Source organism: Chenopodium quinoa, unplaced genomic scaffold (assembly GCF_001683475.1).
Source record: "Chenopodium quinoa cultivar QQ74 unplaced genomic scaffold, ASM168347v1, whole genome shotgun sequence".
Lineage (NCBI taxonomy): Eukaryota > Viridiplantae > Streptophyta > Magnoliopsida > Caryophyllales > Amaranthaceae > Chenopodium > Chenopodium quinoa.
Window position 1 is genome coordinate 248,189 of NW_018744991.1, and position 18,971 is coordinate 267,159.

The 18,971-nt window shown below is 32.7% G+C and overlaps 1 long non-coding RNA gene across 2 annotated transcripts; it reads right to left on the reverse strand.

Annotated features, from left to right (window-relative positions):
* Positions 1 to 353: 353 nt before the first annotated feature.
* LOC110706811 lies at positions 354 to 7,633 on the reverse strand. Of its 2 annotated transcripts, none has more exons than XR_002508394.1 (5): positions 7,127 to 7,633; positions 6,169 to 6,367; positions 5,950 to 6,033; positions 4,824 to 5,476; positions 354 to 1,196 (listed from the first exon to the last, which is right to left on the reverse strand). It is a non-coding gene; the product is annotated as an uncharacterized LOC110706811 (long non-coding RNA). The 2 variants fall into 2 exon arrangements; XR_002508395.1 differs by having other exon boundaries at positions 354 to 1,235.
* Between the last annotated feature and the right edge of the window lie 11,338 nt (positions 7,634 to 18,971).

The window sequence follows — 18,971 nt, forward strand, 5'->3', positions numbered from 1 at the left end:
GATAAGAATTAAGATACTTCATATTAGTTTTTTGGACTATGGTATTGGAATTGGTTTTATGTGATTAATTTATTTCATGGCATATTCGATGAAATTTCTTATATGCACTCAAGAATACAATGCCTTTCTTATGTTTAAATTTTTCTTTTGTAAAATTTCAGACAGATACACTGCACATTCTGAGAGATACAGAGAAGCGGAGAAGGTATGGCGGCTTTTGCTTCAATGAAAGAGACCCATCACCAGGCATAGAAATGTCTGAGGAATGCATCAGAAGTATTGTAAACATTAAAATTAAACCATTATTTTCAATCAAAAACTACTAATCACCTCCAAACATCATTATCTGCTAACAATTTCACTAGCCTTTAAGCTTTATTAAGGTAAATTTTTGAGACTTCATCAGTAGTTTTGGATTTGTTGAATAAAGCAATATAACGAAACATAGCCTTTCATTGCAAACAAGAAATAAATATACAAAATTGCCTACCTGGCTCCCAAGAATCCAAAAACCAAAATAAAGATCGAGCTAACCGGGACAATTGGCAAATAAGCAAATAACCTAAAACTATACAAGGATAAGAAGCTGCCAAGGAGGCATAAGAACCTTCATTGCAAAAGTTATGCAACTTCCTGAGATACTTAAACTACCAAAAAGTACCAAAACAGAAGCCAGCATTCTCCTACACCGGAAATACTAGTATATACTAGCCAAATAAGGGTAAAAGGCTTCAAGAACTCCTATAGATCAAAAGACTAAACCTACTGCAACTCTAGCTAATCTATTGTATCAACTTCACCAAGAAGTTGTGTACAATCTTCATTTCAGGCTAAAGATGCAAGTTTTAGACAGTTGAGCTCCTAAAGAACTTCATCTCTATCAGTAGCAACAGCAGCATCAATAGATTTCTCAGCAGAAGCAACTTGATTCTCATCAAGCTGCTCCTCATCATTCTTATCAGGCTGCTCCTCGTTATTCTTATCACCTTTTGTCTCATCCTCACTGTCAGAATCATCAGATTCAGCTCCTGACCACTCAGCAGAATAGTCAGAGCCTTCATCATGTGGGGCTGCTGCTATCTCTTCAGCTGTTAAATCAACCACCTCAGCTCCATCATTCAACTCTTTTGGTGTAGCACCAGCACGTCGAGTTAAGATAAGATATGTGCTACTGAGTTGAATCCTGATTCAATGACCTACAAAAGGAACATTAGCCCTCAGGGCTCAGCAAGGGCCTGCACCTCAAATATGTAAGAATGGAACTTTCAAAATCATGCTTCCCTTCAGAGAGCAGTTTTTTAGATTGAGGCAACAAGTCACGGATGCACATAACAGGTTAAGTAGGATTGGGCATGGGAAGGAAAACAAGCAAACATGCATGGCTTAGGTCTCTTATAAGTTTATAATGTGATTTATTTTCTGATAACTTAGTCTTTTAAGCATTGGTTATTTATACTGTGATGTTCTATCAACAAATTGTTGGGCATGCATATTGGCCATCGAAAGCCTTAAGATTGGGTTTTAATCTCTGGATTCTCCACTAAGGGTGCTTCAAGGGTAAGGATTTACTTACCTCTCTACTCTCAAAAGTGTATATAACCCACTAATCTGAATTGGATTGACTATGAGAGGTGCGAAGAAAATCAAGTCATAAGGAATATGAACTAATTAATATTAGATTTATATACATATAAATATTAGGAGATTTTAGACAAAGATCAACATATTAGTACTTCCTAGTTCCTACATTATTCCTATTGTCAGCTGGAATTGGTCCTGAGGTTTACCTACCTTTCTCTCCATCATAATATAAGGTTGTTACAAACAAACTAATAAAGGATTCAAAGATATAGATCCATTTATAGATAGTAAATTTTCTTATTTTTTACTCCTTGATATTTTAGGTCACGGACTTGTGAGAAAACGTACCTAAATTCCTCCATGCATGTATCTTACTTTTTAAAAAAATAAATAAAATAAATAAAAATAAAGGATTCATGTGCTCCGATCCTTCCTCTCAATTTTCTCTTATCCAAACAAAAAAACTAATAAAATATTCATGTGTTTTTATCTTTAAAACATGGATAACCAATATGTTAATCGTGCATATTAGATTGGCAAAAGTAAGAAGAGGTTACACATTGTTGGCATGTGTAATCTATCCAATTTTCTTTCTCATAATCATCTCTACCAATTTTGTTTGTTAGCAAATACATTGTTTAATTTTAAATTTACATCTCAAATCGTAATTTAGATACTTAAACTTGTATAATGTACGCAAGCGAAACAAGTTTAGTCATTCCAGAAACATGTGAAAGTTGCCAATAAGCTTAGGCAATTTACTCATACATGCAAAAATGAATAAAAAGTCTTAACTTTCTGATTTTTTCATTTGTAATTATATATATACGTACTAGCTTAGATATTGACTGGAAGACAAATTAATTATATTACTAGCTGAAGCCAATCTAGAATAAATAAATACTTAACAGTATATAAAGAAATAAAACTAAAAGCCAAATTCATTTATAGTTCATAAAATATATGAAAATTATAATGTTCAAAGCATTGACTCCATCATTACCCGGGCCAAATACTAATTTACTTTGAAAAATATGATTGATGTCCATTCATCCATGTCTCCAACACTAATACTCGTATGCAATATTGAACCTTCAAATCCACAATTCCCCATATGTTGGATCATCTAAATACTAATTATGCAATATTGGACCATCTATATTAAAAGTAGTTAATGTTGTTTAAATGTGTAACGAGTTATTGGTTTGGGCGATGCCCCGAACCATTATAAAATTGCAATTTTGATCAAAATTCAATTTAAGTGGGCTAATATTAAACAATATTAATAAGTGACAGAAGATATAATAATTATTATTTTATATATTTTGCATCAATTGTATAATAAAAACCTTTATTATTTTTATAATACTACTATATATTTATGTAAGTGTGATTGAATGCAAAAAACTAATGAAAGGAACTCAAATTTTTTTTAAAAACTTCTTGAAAGAATATTTTTTAATTTATGATAATTAATGACATAAACATTAACCAAATACATATAACATTTTTTTTTTGACAAGAACCAAATATATAACATTACTTGTGGTTACGTGACTGATCGTGCTATAACAATGACCAAAACTTTCACATATAATTACAAAGAGTAAATTAATTAGCCAATTATCAACAATGAATAGTATATCAACATATAACTTATATTTTCTATTAATATATATGGGTTTAGGATCATAACATAATCATGCATAGTCAAAATGGGAAAAACATTTAGAATCACATGAAGTATAATAAAGGGTTACTAATAAAGGGTTTATGGTTTACCATTAGGGTTTAGGGTCAAGCTTTAGAATCAAAGTTTAGGGTAGTAAGGTTTACGATTTAGGGTTTTAAGTTTAGGGTTAACAACTTAAGGTTTTAGGGTTAGGGTTTAGGGGTTTAGGGGTTTGGGGTTTAGGGTTTAGGGGTAGGGTTTAAGATAGGGTTTAGGGAGGTTTATGGTTTATGGTTTATGGTTAGGGTTAAGGGTTTAGGGTTAACAACTTAAGGTTTTAGGGTTTAGGGTTTAGGGGGGTTTAGGGTTTAGGGCTTAGGGTTAAGGGTTTAGGGTTTAGGGTTAAGGGTTTAGGGTTTAGGGTTTAGGGTTAAGGGTTAAGGGTTTAGGGTTTAGGGTTTAGGGTTTAGGGTTAAGGGTTAAGGGTTTAGGGTTTAGGGCCCACCACTCTTGATATTTGATTGCAAACTGGGTTTAACAAGTATTTTCCACTACTGACTGGGTTTAGGGTTTAGGGTTAAGGGTTAAGGGTTTAGGGTTTAGGGTTAAGGGTTAAGGGTTTAGGGTTTAGGGTTAAGGGTTTAGGGTTAAGGGTTAAGGGTTTAGGGTTTAGGGCCCACCACTCTTGATATTTGATTGCAAACTGGGTTTAACAAGTATTTTCCACTACTGGCCGGGCCCACTAGTATAAACTTTTCAGCCCACCAAAATAAATCTTGGACACCCATTAATGTGGGCCCTGCCTAGCCCACCACATTTAACAAGTATTTTTCACTACTGGTTGGGTTCATTACTTGTATGTAATCTATAAATACGATAGATTTTGGACACCCTTTTTTTTATAGGAAATTGTGAACACCCTTTGTTTTTAAGTTGCAACACTTAATTTTGACGTATTTTACAAATATTATAAGAAAAAATATCGAGATAAGATCAAATTCATCAAAAAGAGGTTTTTATAATATTTTTCGTAGATAATAGTCAATAAGAATATATATATTTAATTGTTAGTTGAAATTATTTTACAAAAGAGCTATATTTATTAATTTTCTTTTCATATGCAATCCACAAATTCCGAATTTGACTCATAATCTACTCACTTGAATATCATTAATAATAAAAGAAAATTTAAATAAATAAATTGATCTCTTATACCTTTCTCCATATCTCTCTACTTGTGACGCTTTCTTTGACCATGGTTATTGACTCTGTTTACATACTAAAGACACCTTCATTATCAATATCTAAATAATTGTCACTTATGAAGTTGAACTTTTAGCTTTTATCTAAAAAAAAGGTATTTTGATAAATAATTATTACCATGTGCTTTTCATGATCAATCATCAAATACACGCATTATCATTGTGTTTGGTTCATCAGGTTGGAATGGATTGATATGAAATCTCATAGTAGAGAGCTATGTTCAAGCTTTCAACAGTCAACACTATCAACAAGTTTGCAAAAAAGAGTAGGAGAATCAAAGATAATTCTAAGAGGTTTAAAATTGAACCTTGGAGTGTGGAATATTAATTGGATCCCATCCCTTTGTCCGGCGGCAGCGGCTGCAGTTACATGCCTCGACAAGCAGGGCATGACCAAGTTGGATTTTGGCGAGCTTCCAGAACATTTTCTCCATACCTATAGACATGTAGTGTAGCACAAGCACAACTTAGGACAGTCACTCAAAAAATAAATGTAAAGCCAATAAAGATAAATGTAAGTTACTAACTTTACAGTATTCTCAGTCATTTATCAATCAAGCTTTTAGAGCTTGAAAACAAAGCAGTGATTCGAAAGATCAAATACCATACATCCCTTTCATCATATATACGACGATTCCCCTCGAGATTTTGATACTCTAATTCTGATTCTGCCACATAACGCATAACCTATTCTTCACACTAAGCTGCAATCTAATGCCCGGGGGACGTAATAACTTGACATTTCCCGAGATTACTTAATGGAACCGTAGTCAAAAGGTCTTTGAGTACCCCTTGTCTCGCAAATGCTATGTGCGCGCATACCAACTCTTTTGAATCGCTTGTTATTGGCCTCGAAGCGGCGGTCCTAATGGGGTTTCAGTTCCTATAAGTTCGCGGAGATTCCAAGCTGGTCATTCGACAGCTCACTGGTGAATCTAGGGTACCAAGTTGGAAGGTAGCCCTGTGCCAAAGAAAGTACCGATCCCAGCGTGAGAAAAGCATAGCCATCAAACGTTTAAATACAACAGATGCAAGACAAAACCGCGTCTACAAACACTTCCAAAGGAAAAAGGCTGACTGCCTATAGAAGCATCACTTATACAGGGTTGTGCAAGATTATATAAACATCTTCTACATAATGTGAAAAAATTCACCAATTGCCAAAAAGTACTAAATCTCAAGAAACTATAAACTTGTTCTTTTAACCCCACTATTTTTCAACCTCTAAATTATTGACCATATGCATGCCTAACACATCATACAATAAATCACTCTTTCTCTACACCTTAAGATGAAAACACAAAAGGTGAGGAGCAATAGTCAATATGCAAAATTGGCCGGGCATTTGTAGCGTATAATTTCATTCCTAAGAGTATTATCTGGTAAGTTAGGGATTGAAAATCAATTGTACACATAAAATGAAGCAACAATCACCTAGTGTACAAGCATTCTCCACATATCTGCCCCTGGGGAGTCCTACATTTACTGCAATAGGGAAATTTCCTGGCACGCCTTTGCCTGCAACCACATGAATCATCGAAGCAATCAGCAAATTCAAAAACTCAATACAATTTAATGATCAAATTTAACTTTAGAACAAACCCAAACAAGTAAATTCAAAACACATGATATCTCTAGTTTAATAAAAATGACCTGCATTGGTGACAAGGTGGCCTTTCAAGATCAGGTTCACCATCCTCGTCTAGGCTATCAGCCTCCAAGGTCCAAATCGTCTCGCAATCACCCAAAAGCTTTTCATCTTCTTCAGTATAAACCTCGGTCGAAATTCCCAAAAGCTTTTCTCGAAATTCCCATCTCTTTCAATGACCTCTCAGTCTCCATATCCTTCAACCTGCAAATGGTTACCATTAAAATCAAAAATCCAAACTTACTACTTAGTACAATTAATCAAGCATCAACCCAGCAAACTACTTTTTATGGATTACACCAATCATACACAAATTCAATCAGCTAATTCATATCTTTAATATTTCGCCTAAAATCTAATTTATTTACCTTCTTATATAGATTATATATGTACAGTAACAATTTATCTACTTTCAAACCAACTTCTGAAATCATATTTTATCACTTTTTTATCCCAAATTTTTGTATGTAAATCAACAAAACATTTGTATGCCAAATGACGATGAATTAAATTACAAAAAATAAAAAAAATAAAAAAAATAAAAAAAATAAAAACCCACAAACGAAAGGACAAAATTGGATAAACCCATAAAAAAAATTCCCCAAATCTTTACATTTCAAAACCCTAAAACAAAAAATCAACACAAACCCAGAATTATAAGTGTAATTGTCAGCGCTCTCTTTTCTTGTTGTGGGCTAAGAATTAACAAGGACGCAAAGAGACCTGTCGTATTGAAAGGCGGTCTCTATGAAATAATCTTCTTGAATTAACCAAGGACGCAAAGAGACCTGTTATTGTTAGAGGCGGTCTCTTTTTTAAAACCGCTAATGGTTTTAAGTTGAACCAAAAGCAAAAAAACGATCGTACATAGACACTATGTAGGGAATTTATTTTAAAATAATGTATTATGGGAATTGATTTTTATTTCAACAATATTATGGGAAATCGTTCATTAAAACAAACCAGAAAACCTCCTCGCATAATCATACGAACGATCGCGAACACGAGGATAAAGAGGAGGATAACGCTTCTTCTTCTGAGGAGGGTTTTTGCGACGACCCACCTTTTGATTACCATTAAAAACTTGAGAAGAAAGAGTAAAAATCCCTAATTTCTCCATTCTCTCTCTGTTTTCTCGAATCCTCTGTTCTTTAATCTTCTCATACTCAAATGAACTCTCATTTTCCTTCTCAGAATCTGAGTTAAATTCAGATTCTGAAGAGGAAAAAGTCTCTCTTCTCTTAATGGGTTTTGAATTTTTCTGGGTTTTCTTCTTTTTTGGTGGGGTTTAAGAATCAGACTCAATTTGTGGTGCAATTGAAGGAACCCTTTTTCTCAAGGTCATCACCATTGTTGCTTGAACCAAGCTTTCTCTCTCTAAATTCTGGGGTTTTTTCTCTCTCTAAATTGGAGTGTTTGAGTGTGTCAGAGAGAAGAGTGAAGGAATGAATGAAGGAAAATATATTTATTGCGAATATCATGCCTAATTTGAAAAATAAATGGCATAATACAAACAATATAGGGCATATTTAGTGTTTTTTTGGGTGGTTAAATATCGCCCTCGAATATCTAAATAACGCTCGTAAAATAACATAAAATTACGTACTTATCCTTATAATAACAATTATTAAAATAATTAATTTTACCTCAATTTCACACTTTTACCGTACATAAAATTTTAATCGTTCTCTCTAGTGGTCAACGGCCACCAACGATCATCGGACCAACCACCGTGATTTTCAAAATCAAACAAATTTATTAAATTTTGCAAAATCAAATTTATTGGATCTTATGGACGACGACGAAATACTGGAAACACAACTTATGTTGCTCGCTGAAGGCTCGTCATACCATATGGACTCGGTGTGTGATGGAAAAAAAATTTAAAAATCGAAACCCAGGCAAACGCCTAGGATTTTCAAAAATCCTAGGCTGAAACGCCTAGTTTTTTCGAACATCCTAAGGAGTTTCAAAAAAACTAGGCGTTTCAACCTAGGGTTATCGAAAATCCTAGGCGTTTGCCTGGGTTTCGATTTTTTTTTATTGTTGTGGTTGTTTGAATTTTCTAAGCGATTCATCTCAACCGCCCAGATCTTTCGTACAGCCATACGGTTATTCCAATGAACTAGGCGTTTGAGCCTAGGTTGTTCGAAAAAATAGGGCGTTTGAACTCGATTTCAGAAAATAATAGAAAAAAAAAACAAATCTTGTCTTCGGCGACCGCCTTCCCCTTGTCCTTCCTCGTCATATCTGCAGCTGTGTAGATCGAGAAACCGAAGATTAAAGGAGGAGGTGGTTGGTGGTTAAAAGAGGAGGTGGTGGTGGTGGTAGTAGTGGGTGTGGTAAAAGGAGGTGGTGGTGGTGGTTTAGAGAGAGAAGAGGTAGTGAGGGTGGGTAAATTATGTTTGAGGGGGGTAATTTTTTTTTTAAATACAAGGGTAAATTTGTAAAATATATTTTATTTGCGGACGTTAGTTAGATATTCGAGGGCGACGTTTAGCTTTCCACTTTTTTTATTAACAATATATAGAGCATAACTAGAGTTGTTTATTTATTTTTTTTTTTTAAAAAAAAAAAAACAGTTGACATTGTGGACGCGAGAATATTAGTATGCTTTGACTTAGGTATGATCGTACGATACATGTTATGGACTAGACAAGTAGACATAATCACATAAGCAAGTAAGTTAGCCAAGAGGGCAAGAGGCATGACACGGGATGACGGAATCATTTTTGTTGAGCTTTGTTGATAGGATTTGAGGTTTTCTTTAAGAGAAATTTAAATAGAGTGGGTAGCAAATTTAGAGGTGGAAAATGGATTGATTCAATGTAGGTCAAATCATCTTTGATTGATAAGTCATTTAACTTCGATCTAGTCAATTTTGTACATATTGAAACTTACGGAGTACATAAACAAGGAAACGAGTGTTAATGTTAAGATGTTCTACGTATATTCTATAGTTTGATGAACAATGACACAAAAATTCATGTTGAGTGTACATGAACATGAACAAGGACACAAATGTTAATAATATACAAGTAATTTGTATTCTATTATTTGATAAACAAGTACACAAGTATTATAAGAAGATAGGGTCATAGGGATAGAGATTAAAACCCCGTGATCAATCCTACTATCATGCGAAGTATTTTTATTTAGGGGCAAATATTAATGAAATTTATATAAACAAACACTCCATTAGAGTTGTTGGACTTGTAGCCTTGTAAGAACTAGGAGTATGTGGAGTTTTATACTGTTTGAGTTTTGAATCTTTTGACTATTCGCGTTTAAGTTATATTGGTATTGACATTTGACAAGATGATCAATTAATTATAATGATTGACTTACTCGTTTTTTGATTCACATGCATAATGTGAAATTTTTTCCGCTTATTAATATATACTCCGTATTACAGAGTAATTTTTATCATTAACATACCGTATTTAATTATATCTTACTTAAAAAACTTGATATTATAGAAATATATATTGAAATAAATTTAACAATATTCAATATTGTTTCCAGCAATTTCTATCTTACTCCTGGAGTATATAATACTAACTCTTGTGTTCTTCGAAAAAAAAAAAAATATCGTAAATGATTATGTTTAATATACAAATCACAAAATATGGTCAAACCAAAATACATGAGTACTAAGGCTTTGTTTAATTCAACTTATTTCAAAAAAAAAAAAAAAAGTTCAATCAGATCAGATCAGGAAAAAAAAGAAGTTATGATCAGAAAAAATAAGTTCAAATCAGACCAGATCAGAAAAAATAAGTTCAAATCAGATCAGATTAGATCAGAAAAAATAAGTTCAAATCAGATCAGATCGGAAAAAAAATAAGTTCAGATCAGAACAAATAAGATCAAATTAGAAAAGATATGAAAATTAAATATTTATAAAATACTCATTATAACGAATCTAACAAGACCCCACTTAATATATTCTTTCCTTACAGATTATCGTACACTTAAAGTCAAAATTTAGTCAAATCAAACAATCAAATCAGACCAGATCAGATAAGATCATATAAGTTCAGATAAGCAAAAATAAGGTGAACTAAATAAGCCCTAAGTTGTCTAGAAATTATTACTTAGTGATGCGAGTAAAAAAAAATACTAATTTGAAAAAGGAAAACCTAATTTGATTCAATTTTATGTATTTGTTAATTTAGATTTTATTTGTAAATGTCGTATGACTTTTTATTAATGAATTGATTTGTTTCAAAATAAAAATGTAAAAAAAAAAAAATACTGCATAGATTTTTTTTTTTTAACACAAAGAGATTTAGATCAGATCTAACAAATACATAATAATTTAATCAAACAAAAACATTCAGTAAGCAAAGCTACGATCTTTGTTGTAAATTGTACAATGTTTATACCCTCTTTCATATCGCTGTAATTTACAACCTTCTTTGACCGGGGGGGGGGGGGGTCTATCGATCTGATGTAGCCGTGTAGAAAATTTTTGCTTGATTCGTAAGATTGTAATCGAGATATTAACCGCTTGTTCGATCCCGCACAAAGTTTTATCCATGAAACAACTCTATATCAATCCATGAAATGAAAAAGCAAATCCTCCCTCAAAAAAGAGAAGAAAATCCGGTCTTTCGAAGGAGCCAAATCCTCCTAAAGAAGGTGGAAAAACCCTGTCTTTCGAGGGAGAAATGTTCCTCCTAAGGCCTTACTTGGATTGGGGGTAATATATTAAAGGGGTAATAAAATTCAAACTTGAAAAAACATAAGTAATTAGAGGTAGGTGTTGTTGTAGGAGGCATGTTGTTACAAATGAAATAATATATTTGTGCCATAAGAAAAAGAGAGATGGAGGAATTATTACCCTCAAAATGAGGGTAATAGTTACCCACCCTCCCCCTAGTGTAACTAGTACCCCCAAAATGAGGGTATTAGTTCCTTTTTTTTTTCACCTTATACCACACCGTACCATTACTACATAATTTTCCTTACAATCACACTATCACCTCTTTCCCTATTTTCACTTTCATTTTGCTTAGTTTGACTTTTATTACCCTAGTAATACATCTCCCCCAATCCAAACATGCTCTAAAAGGAAGAGTTATTATAAACCTAAAACAAGAGAAAAAGCACACAAAAACAACAATTGGGGCTTTCCACCAATAAAAACCAATAAAAGCCCCTCTAAAATTCAAGAATGGAGGCTAGAGATTATTATTAATTGTTACATTAAATATTCCCACTTTTTTTTTTTTGCAAATGTTATATGCAACCCTTAATTAGATACAAGATTCCCTTGTATTTCCAATAATATAAATACAGTTCTTAATAATAACTCATTTTATGATTCCCAGTAAAATATTTAATCACATTAACTTTTGGCAAAAAAGGGGATAAAAATTTGGCGCCGTATTCTATCAAAATTTCGCATCCCTTCAATTTCCTTTATTTGGTCTTGTCAAAAAAAAAAAAATCCAATTATGGATATATCAACCATCATTCCATCGAAATTTCTTCTGCAAATAAATCCTATCAAAAGGTACTGCTAATTTGGGGCAAAAGACCACATCAAGAACCCACTGGTATGTATATATGTGATTAATCACTTTTGACTAAATTAATTCTTTTTCTCCCCCTTTTTCTTTTTTTTGTTTCTTTAATTATATGTGCATAAGATGAAAAATTTGTAATCTTTGTTGCACTTAAAAATTGCAGATTAATATGCCCATCATGTGTTCGATAATTTGCCTCTAAGAATATTACTATTGTTTCACTTAAAATTTTTGAAGTCTTTATTTTATTGTTTGCTAATATGAAACGTTAAGAATGTTTGTTATCTTTTCTCATATTTTTAATTTCTCATAATCTAAAATGAAATGATAATTTGTCTCTGTTGTATCATAATCTACTTACTCATGTTTTTAATTTTTTTTTTATCCTAGTATTTGTGTTATTTTTAATTTTTTCTAAGTGAGGTATCTTGAATTGTTAAACAGATTTTAGTGATGCTTGATTTTGATTTGAATGAACCTTTAAATGAGGAAGATCAGAGGGATTATGATGAACCTTTCATTGGACAAACCTTTTCAAGTCAAGAAGAGACATTTGTCTTTTATAACAATTTTGCAAAACAACAAGGTTTTGTAGCTCGCAAAGATCGTTTAGATACTAAATATGGAAGGACTACTAGACAAGATCTTTTATGTCATCGCGGAGGTAACCAACGTTTAAAGATATTTAACCCCTCTATAGCTCAACGAAATAAGGGATCAACAAGATGTAGTTGCAAAGCCCATGTGCGGATTACTTTGAAGAAGTGCTTTGACATATTTCCAGAGGAATGACATATAACAAAATTTGTTAAGGAGCATAACCATGGTATGGTGTCATCACAACAAATGCGTTTTCTTGCAGCAAATCGAGTTATCACAGAAAGAGGATGAAAAACAAATTTTATTATACAAGGAAGCGGGATTGCCGGTAAGACAAATAGTTCGAGTGATGGAACTACAAAAAAATTGTTAAGTATGGGGAGTTATCTTTTCTTGAAAAAGATGTTCGTAATCTTTTGCCGACTCTAGATGTTCGTAATCTTGTGTTTCCTCGTCTTAAATTCCAAGTCATTCATTGAGTCAACTTAGCACATACAATTATAACGGTGGGTTTCAATTTTCTCAAAACCAAATCGTTGCAAATTTGCAATATCCCCTAAATCCTTAGACTCTTTAATTATCATGATACTCCATCGTTGTTTACAATCATTTATTGTCATAAACAGCAGAAATATGCACACATAACTTGGTAGGCGAGCTTCCATTATTAAACTAACTCAACATATGGGAAAGCTATTATCTATTTATTACACGAAACAAAAAAATACATAAAAGTCATAAAGATATTTATAAAAAGACATTGATAAACTTCTTAAACTAAATAATACGTAGTAATGACGGTTTAAAAAACTACTATAAGTTAATCTAAAAGAAAAATTGAACATGATTGATTATCTAGAATATATACAAGATCATCATGAACTTGAATATAATCTAGCTACATATATAAGTTCAATAGTTGATAATAACTCTTTTTGTTTCCAAAGTACAATTGTAGAACTTCTTAATTAATTAATTAATTCCGCCTGCTAAACTTCTTTAGCTTCTTTGATCAACCATAATCTTCTGCTGTTCTTTCTCCTTGGTCAAGGACTCATCGGAGGCTTCATGTTGATATGTGTCATGATCATGAAGGAAAAGGACTTTATGAAACGAAGAACCCAAACATGAACGGATGGCATTGTGAGTATCGTTGTTGACGTACACAACCTGAGTAGTACCCAAAATCGACATCGCCTTGTAAAGATCATGGAGATAAACAGGTTTTAAACCATTTATGACCTTTGGTTGAACATCATCAACGTAAACAGGAGGAAGAAATTCATCTGCGTACGAAGGAGGCATTGCGGCCATTGTTGTGTTTTAGCAATTTGGGTCAAGAATCGAAAGAATGAAAATATGCGACTAATATCTACGTTAATAATACGGAGTATAGAGTATTGATGAATAGAGCAATTATTCTAAGAGAATTTATTTGTAACAATAATTTGAAGGCCCCTAGGTACTTATATACGTAGTAGTTTTATATTATAGGTCGGTTTAATATCTTTTAGGCCAAGTTTAGGAAAGTTTTTTTTTTTAACCAAAAGTTGAGGTTATGGCCAAAAGCTCTATTTGGATAAGGAAAGTTAAGGGAGATTATATACTTCATCATATGTTTTTCACTAAAATTTTATCCAAACACGGTTAATTTTTATACTAAAAAGTTTATATTTCAGAAAAACTTCTTGATTGAATTTTTAAAATTCCAATAAATATACTTCTTCTGTCGCTATATTTTTTCCTATTGCAAACAAAAGGGTCAGATCTTAAAATCTTTGACCACAATTTTCACTAATCAACAAGAGATAATATAGTCATGTGAGGTCTTGTTAGATTCGTCTCGTTGTTTTAATTTTTATGTGTTTAGAAATGAAATTATATACGTTTTAAAACTCGTTTTGGAGACTGTGAAAAATCAAATGGGACAAAAAAATAAGGACAGAGGAATTATATTTATAACAATTTTTGTACATATACATATCTGAGTGAATAATAATGTGTAATAATCATAGAATCGAAGAATTCTGATCAAAATAATTGATGTTTTGGGAACATATTTAATACATGTAATTAATATACTCCATTCTTTCTAGCTTTCTAGTGTATAAACTAGCTAGCTTAGTACAATGGTCGTAATTCGGGTAAAAAATCCCTACATACAACTTAAATGGATGTACGTAACTTTTTTTGCTACCTTTTAGACCTTTCTCACTATGTCGAGATTGTCGACCACTTAAAAGTACATTTTGTCACAAATTTTACAATTAGTACAAAGTTAATTGTCATGTAAAATTAACCAAAATCCGATTCTATCCACTTGTACACGTACTAATTCTAGTCTTCTACCATAGAGAACTATATAAATACAATCATTTGTATTACTTCCCGATCTTAATCAAACTATCTATTGACTTAAACAATATACAAAAATAGTTTAATTTCATTGAAGCATTAATTGACTTAATATAAACAAGAATGTAACAATTCAAGAAACTAAATACTAATTTGAAAGAAAAACTCATCATATTTTATTAATTAACTTTTATTCCAAGTTTCATTTTTCTTAACACTGATTGAAATAATACATACATGCCTGTTGTTAAAATAAAATAAAATAAAATAAAATAAAAAATAAAAAATAAAAAAGATTGAAATAACACATGCATTCCACACCATGTAATACTTTGTAGGATATTATATAAAAGGAGTAATAAAAATACAAGTAGATAATTTTGAATTACATAATGTCAATTATATTCAAGAAACTAGCTACTAGATACTTAATAAAAATCTAAGTAATCTTTATAACAACACCTGTCGTTCTTACTTTCATCGGTATGATTATCTACGTAACATCCATGACATTCTTGGCGGCTTCGATTAACCATACTCTTTTGCTCTTCCTTGTTCTTCAAGGGTGCATAACAATCCTCATCGTTCTTGGCCTTCTTGCTTTCATCCGTACAACTGTCTTTGTAACTTCCGTGACTAACCATTTTCTTTTCCTTGATCACTTCTTTGTTCTTCAAGGAGGCGGCATCATCATCAACACTTGAATCAACGTTAACCATACTTTAGAATAACTCTTCCAGGGTAGGAAGGTTGTAAGGATGGACGAATTCATCATCAAGATCATAACTAGTGTAGCACTTAACGTCGTGGCAAAAATTTAGAGTACGCAAAAAATTTGTTTCAAGATCATCAATCTTTGGTTGAGTTTTGACATGATCAAGATTATCAGACAAAGCCATTATTTTGTTTAGGGTTAAGCCAAGGGGGAAAGAATTATATTATGTAGCTAAGATAATTGAAGCTGTTAAATGAATAATGTTTATGCATGCACGTGTATTTATAAAGCTTTGGGTTTCGTATGAGAATAAGGATGTGATTTTATTGTAAACATAATTTGATATTCTATCACTACGTACGTACTTAAGGAAAGTTTAGGCGAGTAAATTTTTGAACAAGTCTTTAACCAAATACGAACGAAATACGGAGATACTTATTTAGGTAGTGCCCCTAATTAGTAAACAACTAATAAGTAATAACTAACCTTATTTTATTTCTAAAATGCTTAAAACTTTTCAAGAGTAAGACTTATCTTTTTATAATTAGATGCAAAATATACTCGTATTTTGTATCAACAAGTGCTATAAAATCAAATTCGGGAATTATAAATATATGTGCAATAAAATCTATTATAACTAGTATCAATTTTACTAGTACAATATTTAGTATAGCTCCAACTTTTATAATGGGTGCACTTTTATTTATTTATTTATTTTTTTTTTTTTTTTTTTGAAAACATAATGGGTGCAAATTAAAGTTTATCATAAGAATGTTTCTATGCTAGTTATTCTTAAATGATTGACTACCACTATGTTTCTATAGTGTAGTCATTGGCTGATTTTTTATTTATTTTTTTAATGGTCAAACTGATTAAAAAATGAATAATCTTATAAGGAGAGTGATTTAATTCAATAATAAGCGTTTAAATTAAAACTTCTAATCATTTTATGAGATAAAAATTCTCAATACAAGCAATAAACTCGGTTAAACCAATAACATCGCTTCTAAAATGCTCAATAATTTTAGGCATCTTTGCATCGTTATTGATGGAGCTCCTTTAATATATAGTCGCAAAAGTGATAAAACTTTATTGGCTCTTAAAATTGGCAAATTTGTGAGACAAGTATTTTAAATCTATAACTCTATAGCAACAAACACTCAATTCTACACATAACTCAACCCACAAGATATATTCCGTAAATTTTTTTTAACCTTAATTAAAAATAATCTGGTTATAGCATTATGTACTCCGTATTGAATTTTGAAAATAATGCCTATGCAGTCTGATAACCGTACACTCGGGTATATGTTGCATAATGTAGTATAGGTTTACATAAGAGGAAAAAAAAACTCATCACGAAATACCACTGAGTTTTAACAAAATTCACCAAATACCACCAACTTTTTTCAAATTCACCAAATACCATTCAGTTTATACACATTATCACAAAATGTCTATTTTCTTAACAAACGTTAGCCTGCCATTTGTGTAATTTTATACATTTGCCCTTACTTCTTTAATGGCGCCATTTAAAGCATTGACTCTCCCAAAAAAGAACAGTATACTTCGAAAAATTTGACCCATGACTTCATCTCCTCCATTAGCGCACTCTCTGTTCTTCAGCAGCACACTTTAACCCTTAAAATTGATCAAAAAGCTTCAATCTTTTGAAGATTTAAGGCATACTTGGAGGAGAAAAGTACTTTGGCGCTTCAGATTGAACTAGAATCGCAAGATCGCGTCGGTAGTCGGAGGTTTTGATGATTGTGACTGAAATTCCAACCAACTCAGGAACTGGGCTATTCGAAGCATATACAAGGTAAAATGTTGTTAATCGATTTCGCGTTGTGATTTTGTATTTTATTTGCAAAATTGAGTTAGGGTTACGGTTTTTTCAGAAATTGAGTATTTGCATGTGATGTAGGGTTTTTTTTGCGAAATTGCTTTGGATATATGTCACTTTGTTGTAATTTAATGTGAATTGTGTGTGTGTTGATTTTGAAATGTTGTTGTTTGTAATTGTTTCGTAGGATGAGTGTATTGTGGCTTTTAGTTCATTATAGTAGTGATGCTTTTGATGTTAGGGTGGATGACACTAATAAGACTAATTTGCTGGAGTTATTTGAGTACTTGTTTGAGGATTCAGTTAAGCAGAATGTGTACTTCTTAAATCATTCACCATGTTTGTTGCTAAATCTAGAACTAATCGTAAGTTGGAGTTGGTGGATGATGGGGCTATGTTGAAAATGTGGGAATGGAATGAAGGGAAAGAAGAAATTGAGGTTTTCATAGAGGAAACAAATACATCATCTCTTGTGTTTAATTAAGTCTGCTGAAGTTAGCTGGGCAAAAAGGTTAAAAGACCAGACTGAGAAGAGTAGGTTAAAGGAGGAAGGGAATAGGAGAGATGCAGAGAAAGAAGAAGTTGAGAGACAACTTAGAGAACATCAGCAATTCACTGTAGCTGTAAAAGTTCTTGTAGTGATTGCAGAGGACAGTAGGGTTGAATATGTTTGGGTATTTAACACTACAGCTTCTGATGAGGTTTTTCCTGGAACTTCACAACCCGAGCCATCACAAAAAGAATCACCCCCACATAAACAACCTACACCTCCACTAACTGAAACAAACAAGACACCTACTTCGACTAAAAAAACACCTAGGAGAAAGAAAATTACACCTAAAAGAAAAATAGTCAGTCAACCCAACAAACACAACAACCTTCTCCACCTGGGCAGCCTACACCACCACCTACAGATTCTGACCAAGGACAATATCAACCAACAACACCAACACATGTCCCTTCACCACCAAACACTCCAGTCAACCCTAACATGCAGCCTATACCAACTCCACCAAACACTCTAGTTAGACATCCTACACTGCCAGTATCTCCTCCAACCAGGGAACCTACCCAATCTCATCAACCTTCACATCCACCTAGGAAGGATGGGGGTGGGTTAAGCTTAGGTGTTAATGGAATAGGGCAGACAAGAATTAAACCAAGTGAGTGGAGGGTGCCTAAGAGTACAACCTTGAAGTATGGTACCTTTGTAAGGAAGAAGAAAGGGGGAGAGTGGTGTTGGATCAGGGAGTCAAGTTAGTACTAGGAAAAAGAAACAAGTGTTTGTTTGTGAGAGTGATGAATCTTTTGATAGTCTGGATTCTGAAGATAGTGAAGATGAGGACTATGTGGCATCAGACATAGAAGATGAACAGGATATGCATTTGAACAGTGAGGATGAATTCATTGTGGAAGAGGAAGATCTTAGTGATGATATTCCTGCCAAAACATTTTAGGATTACCTTGATGGTAGCCATATGTTAGACAAAATGTACAAGAATGGCAGAATATGGTCTCATTTACCATTTGGGTCTATTCAACTTGAGCCATGGTTGATTTTTGCGAACAAAACAGAGTTCCTTGAGGTGTTTAGGGACTATTGCATACAAGAGGGTTTTGCTGTCTCAGTTGACTATGCTGACAGTTAAAGATAGACAGCAAGATGTCTAATTAAGAGAATTCATGCCACAGTTCTGACTGAGAAAGTCAATTGGGCTATCAAGAAGCAGGAAGGAGAGCACAAAACTTGTGAGAGGC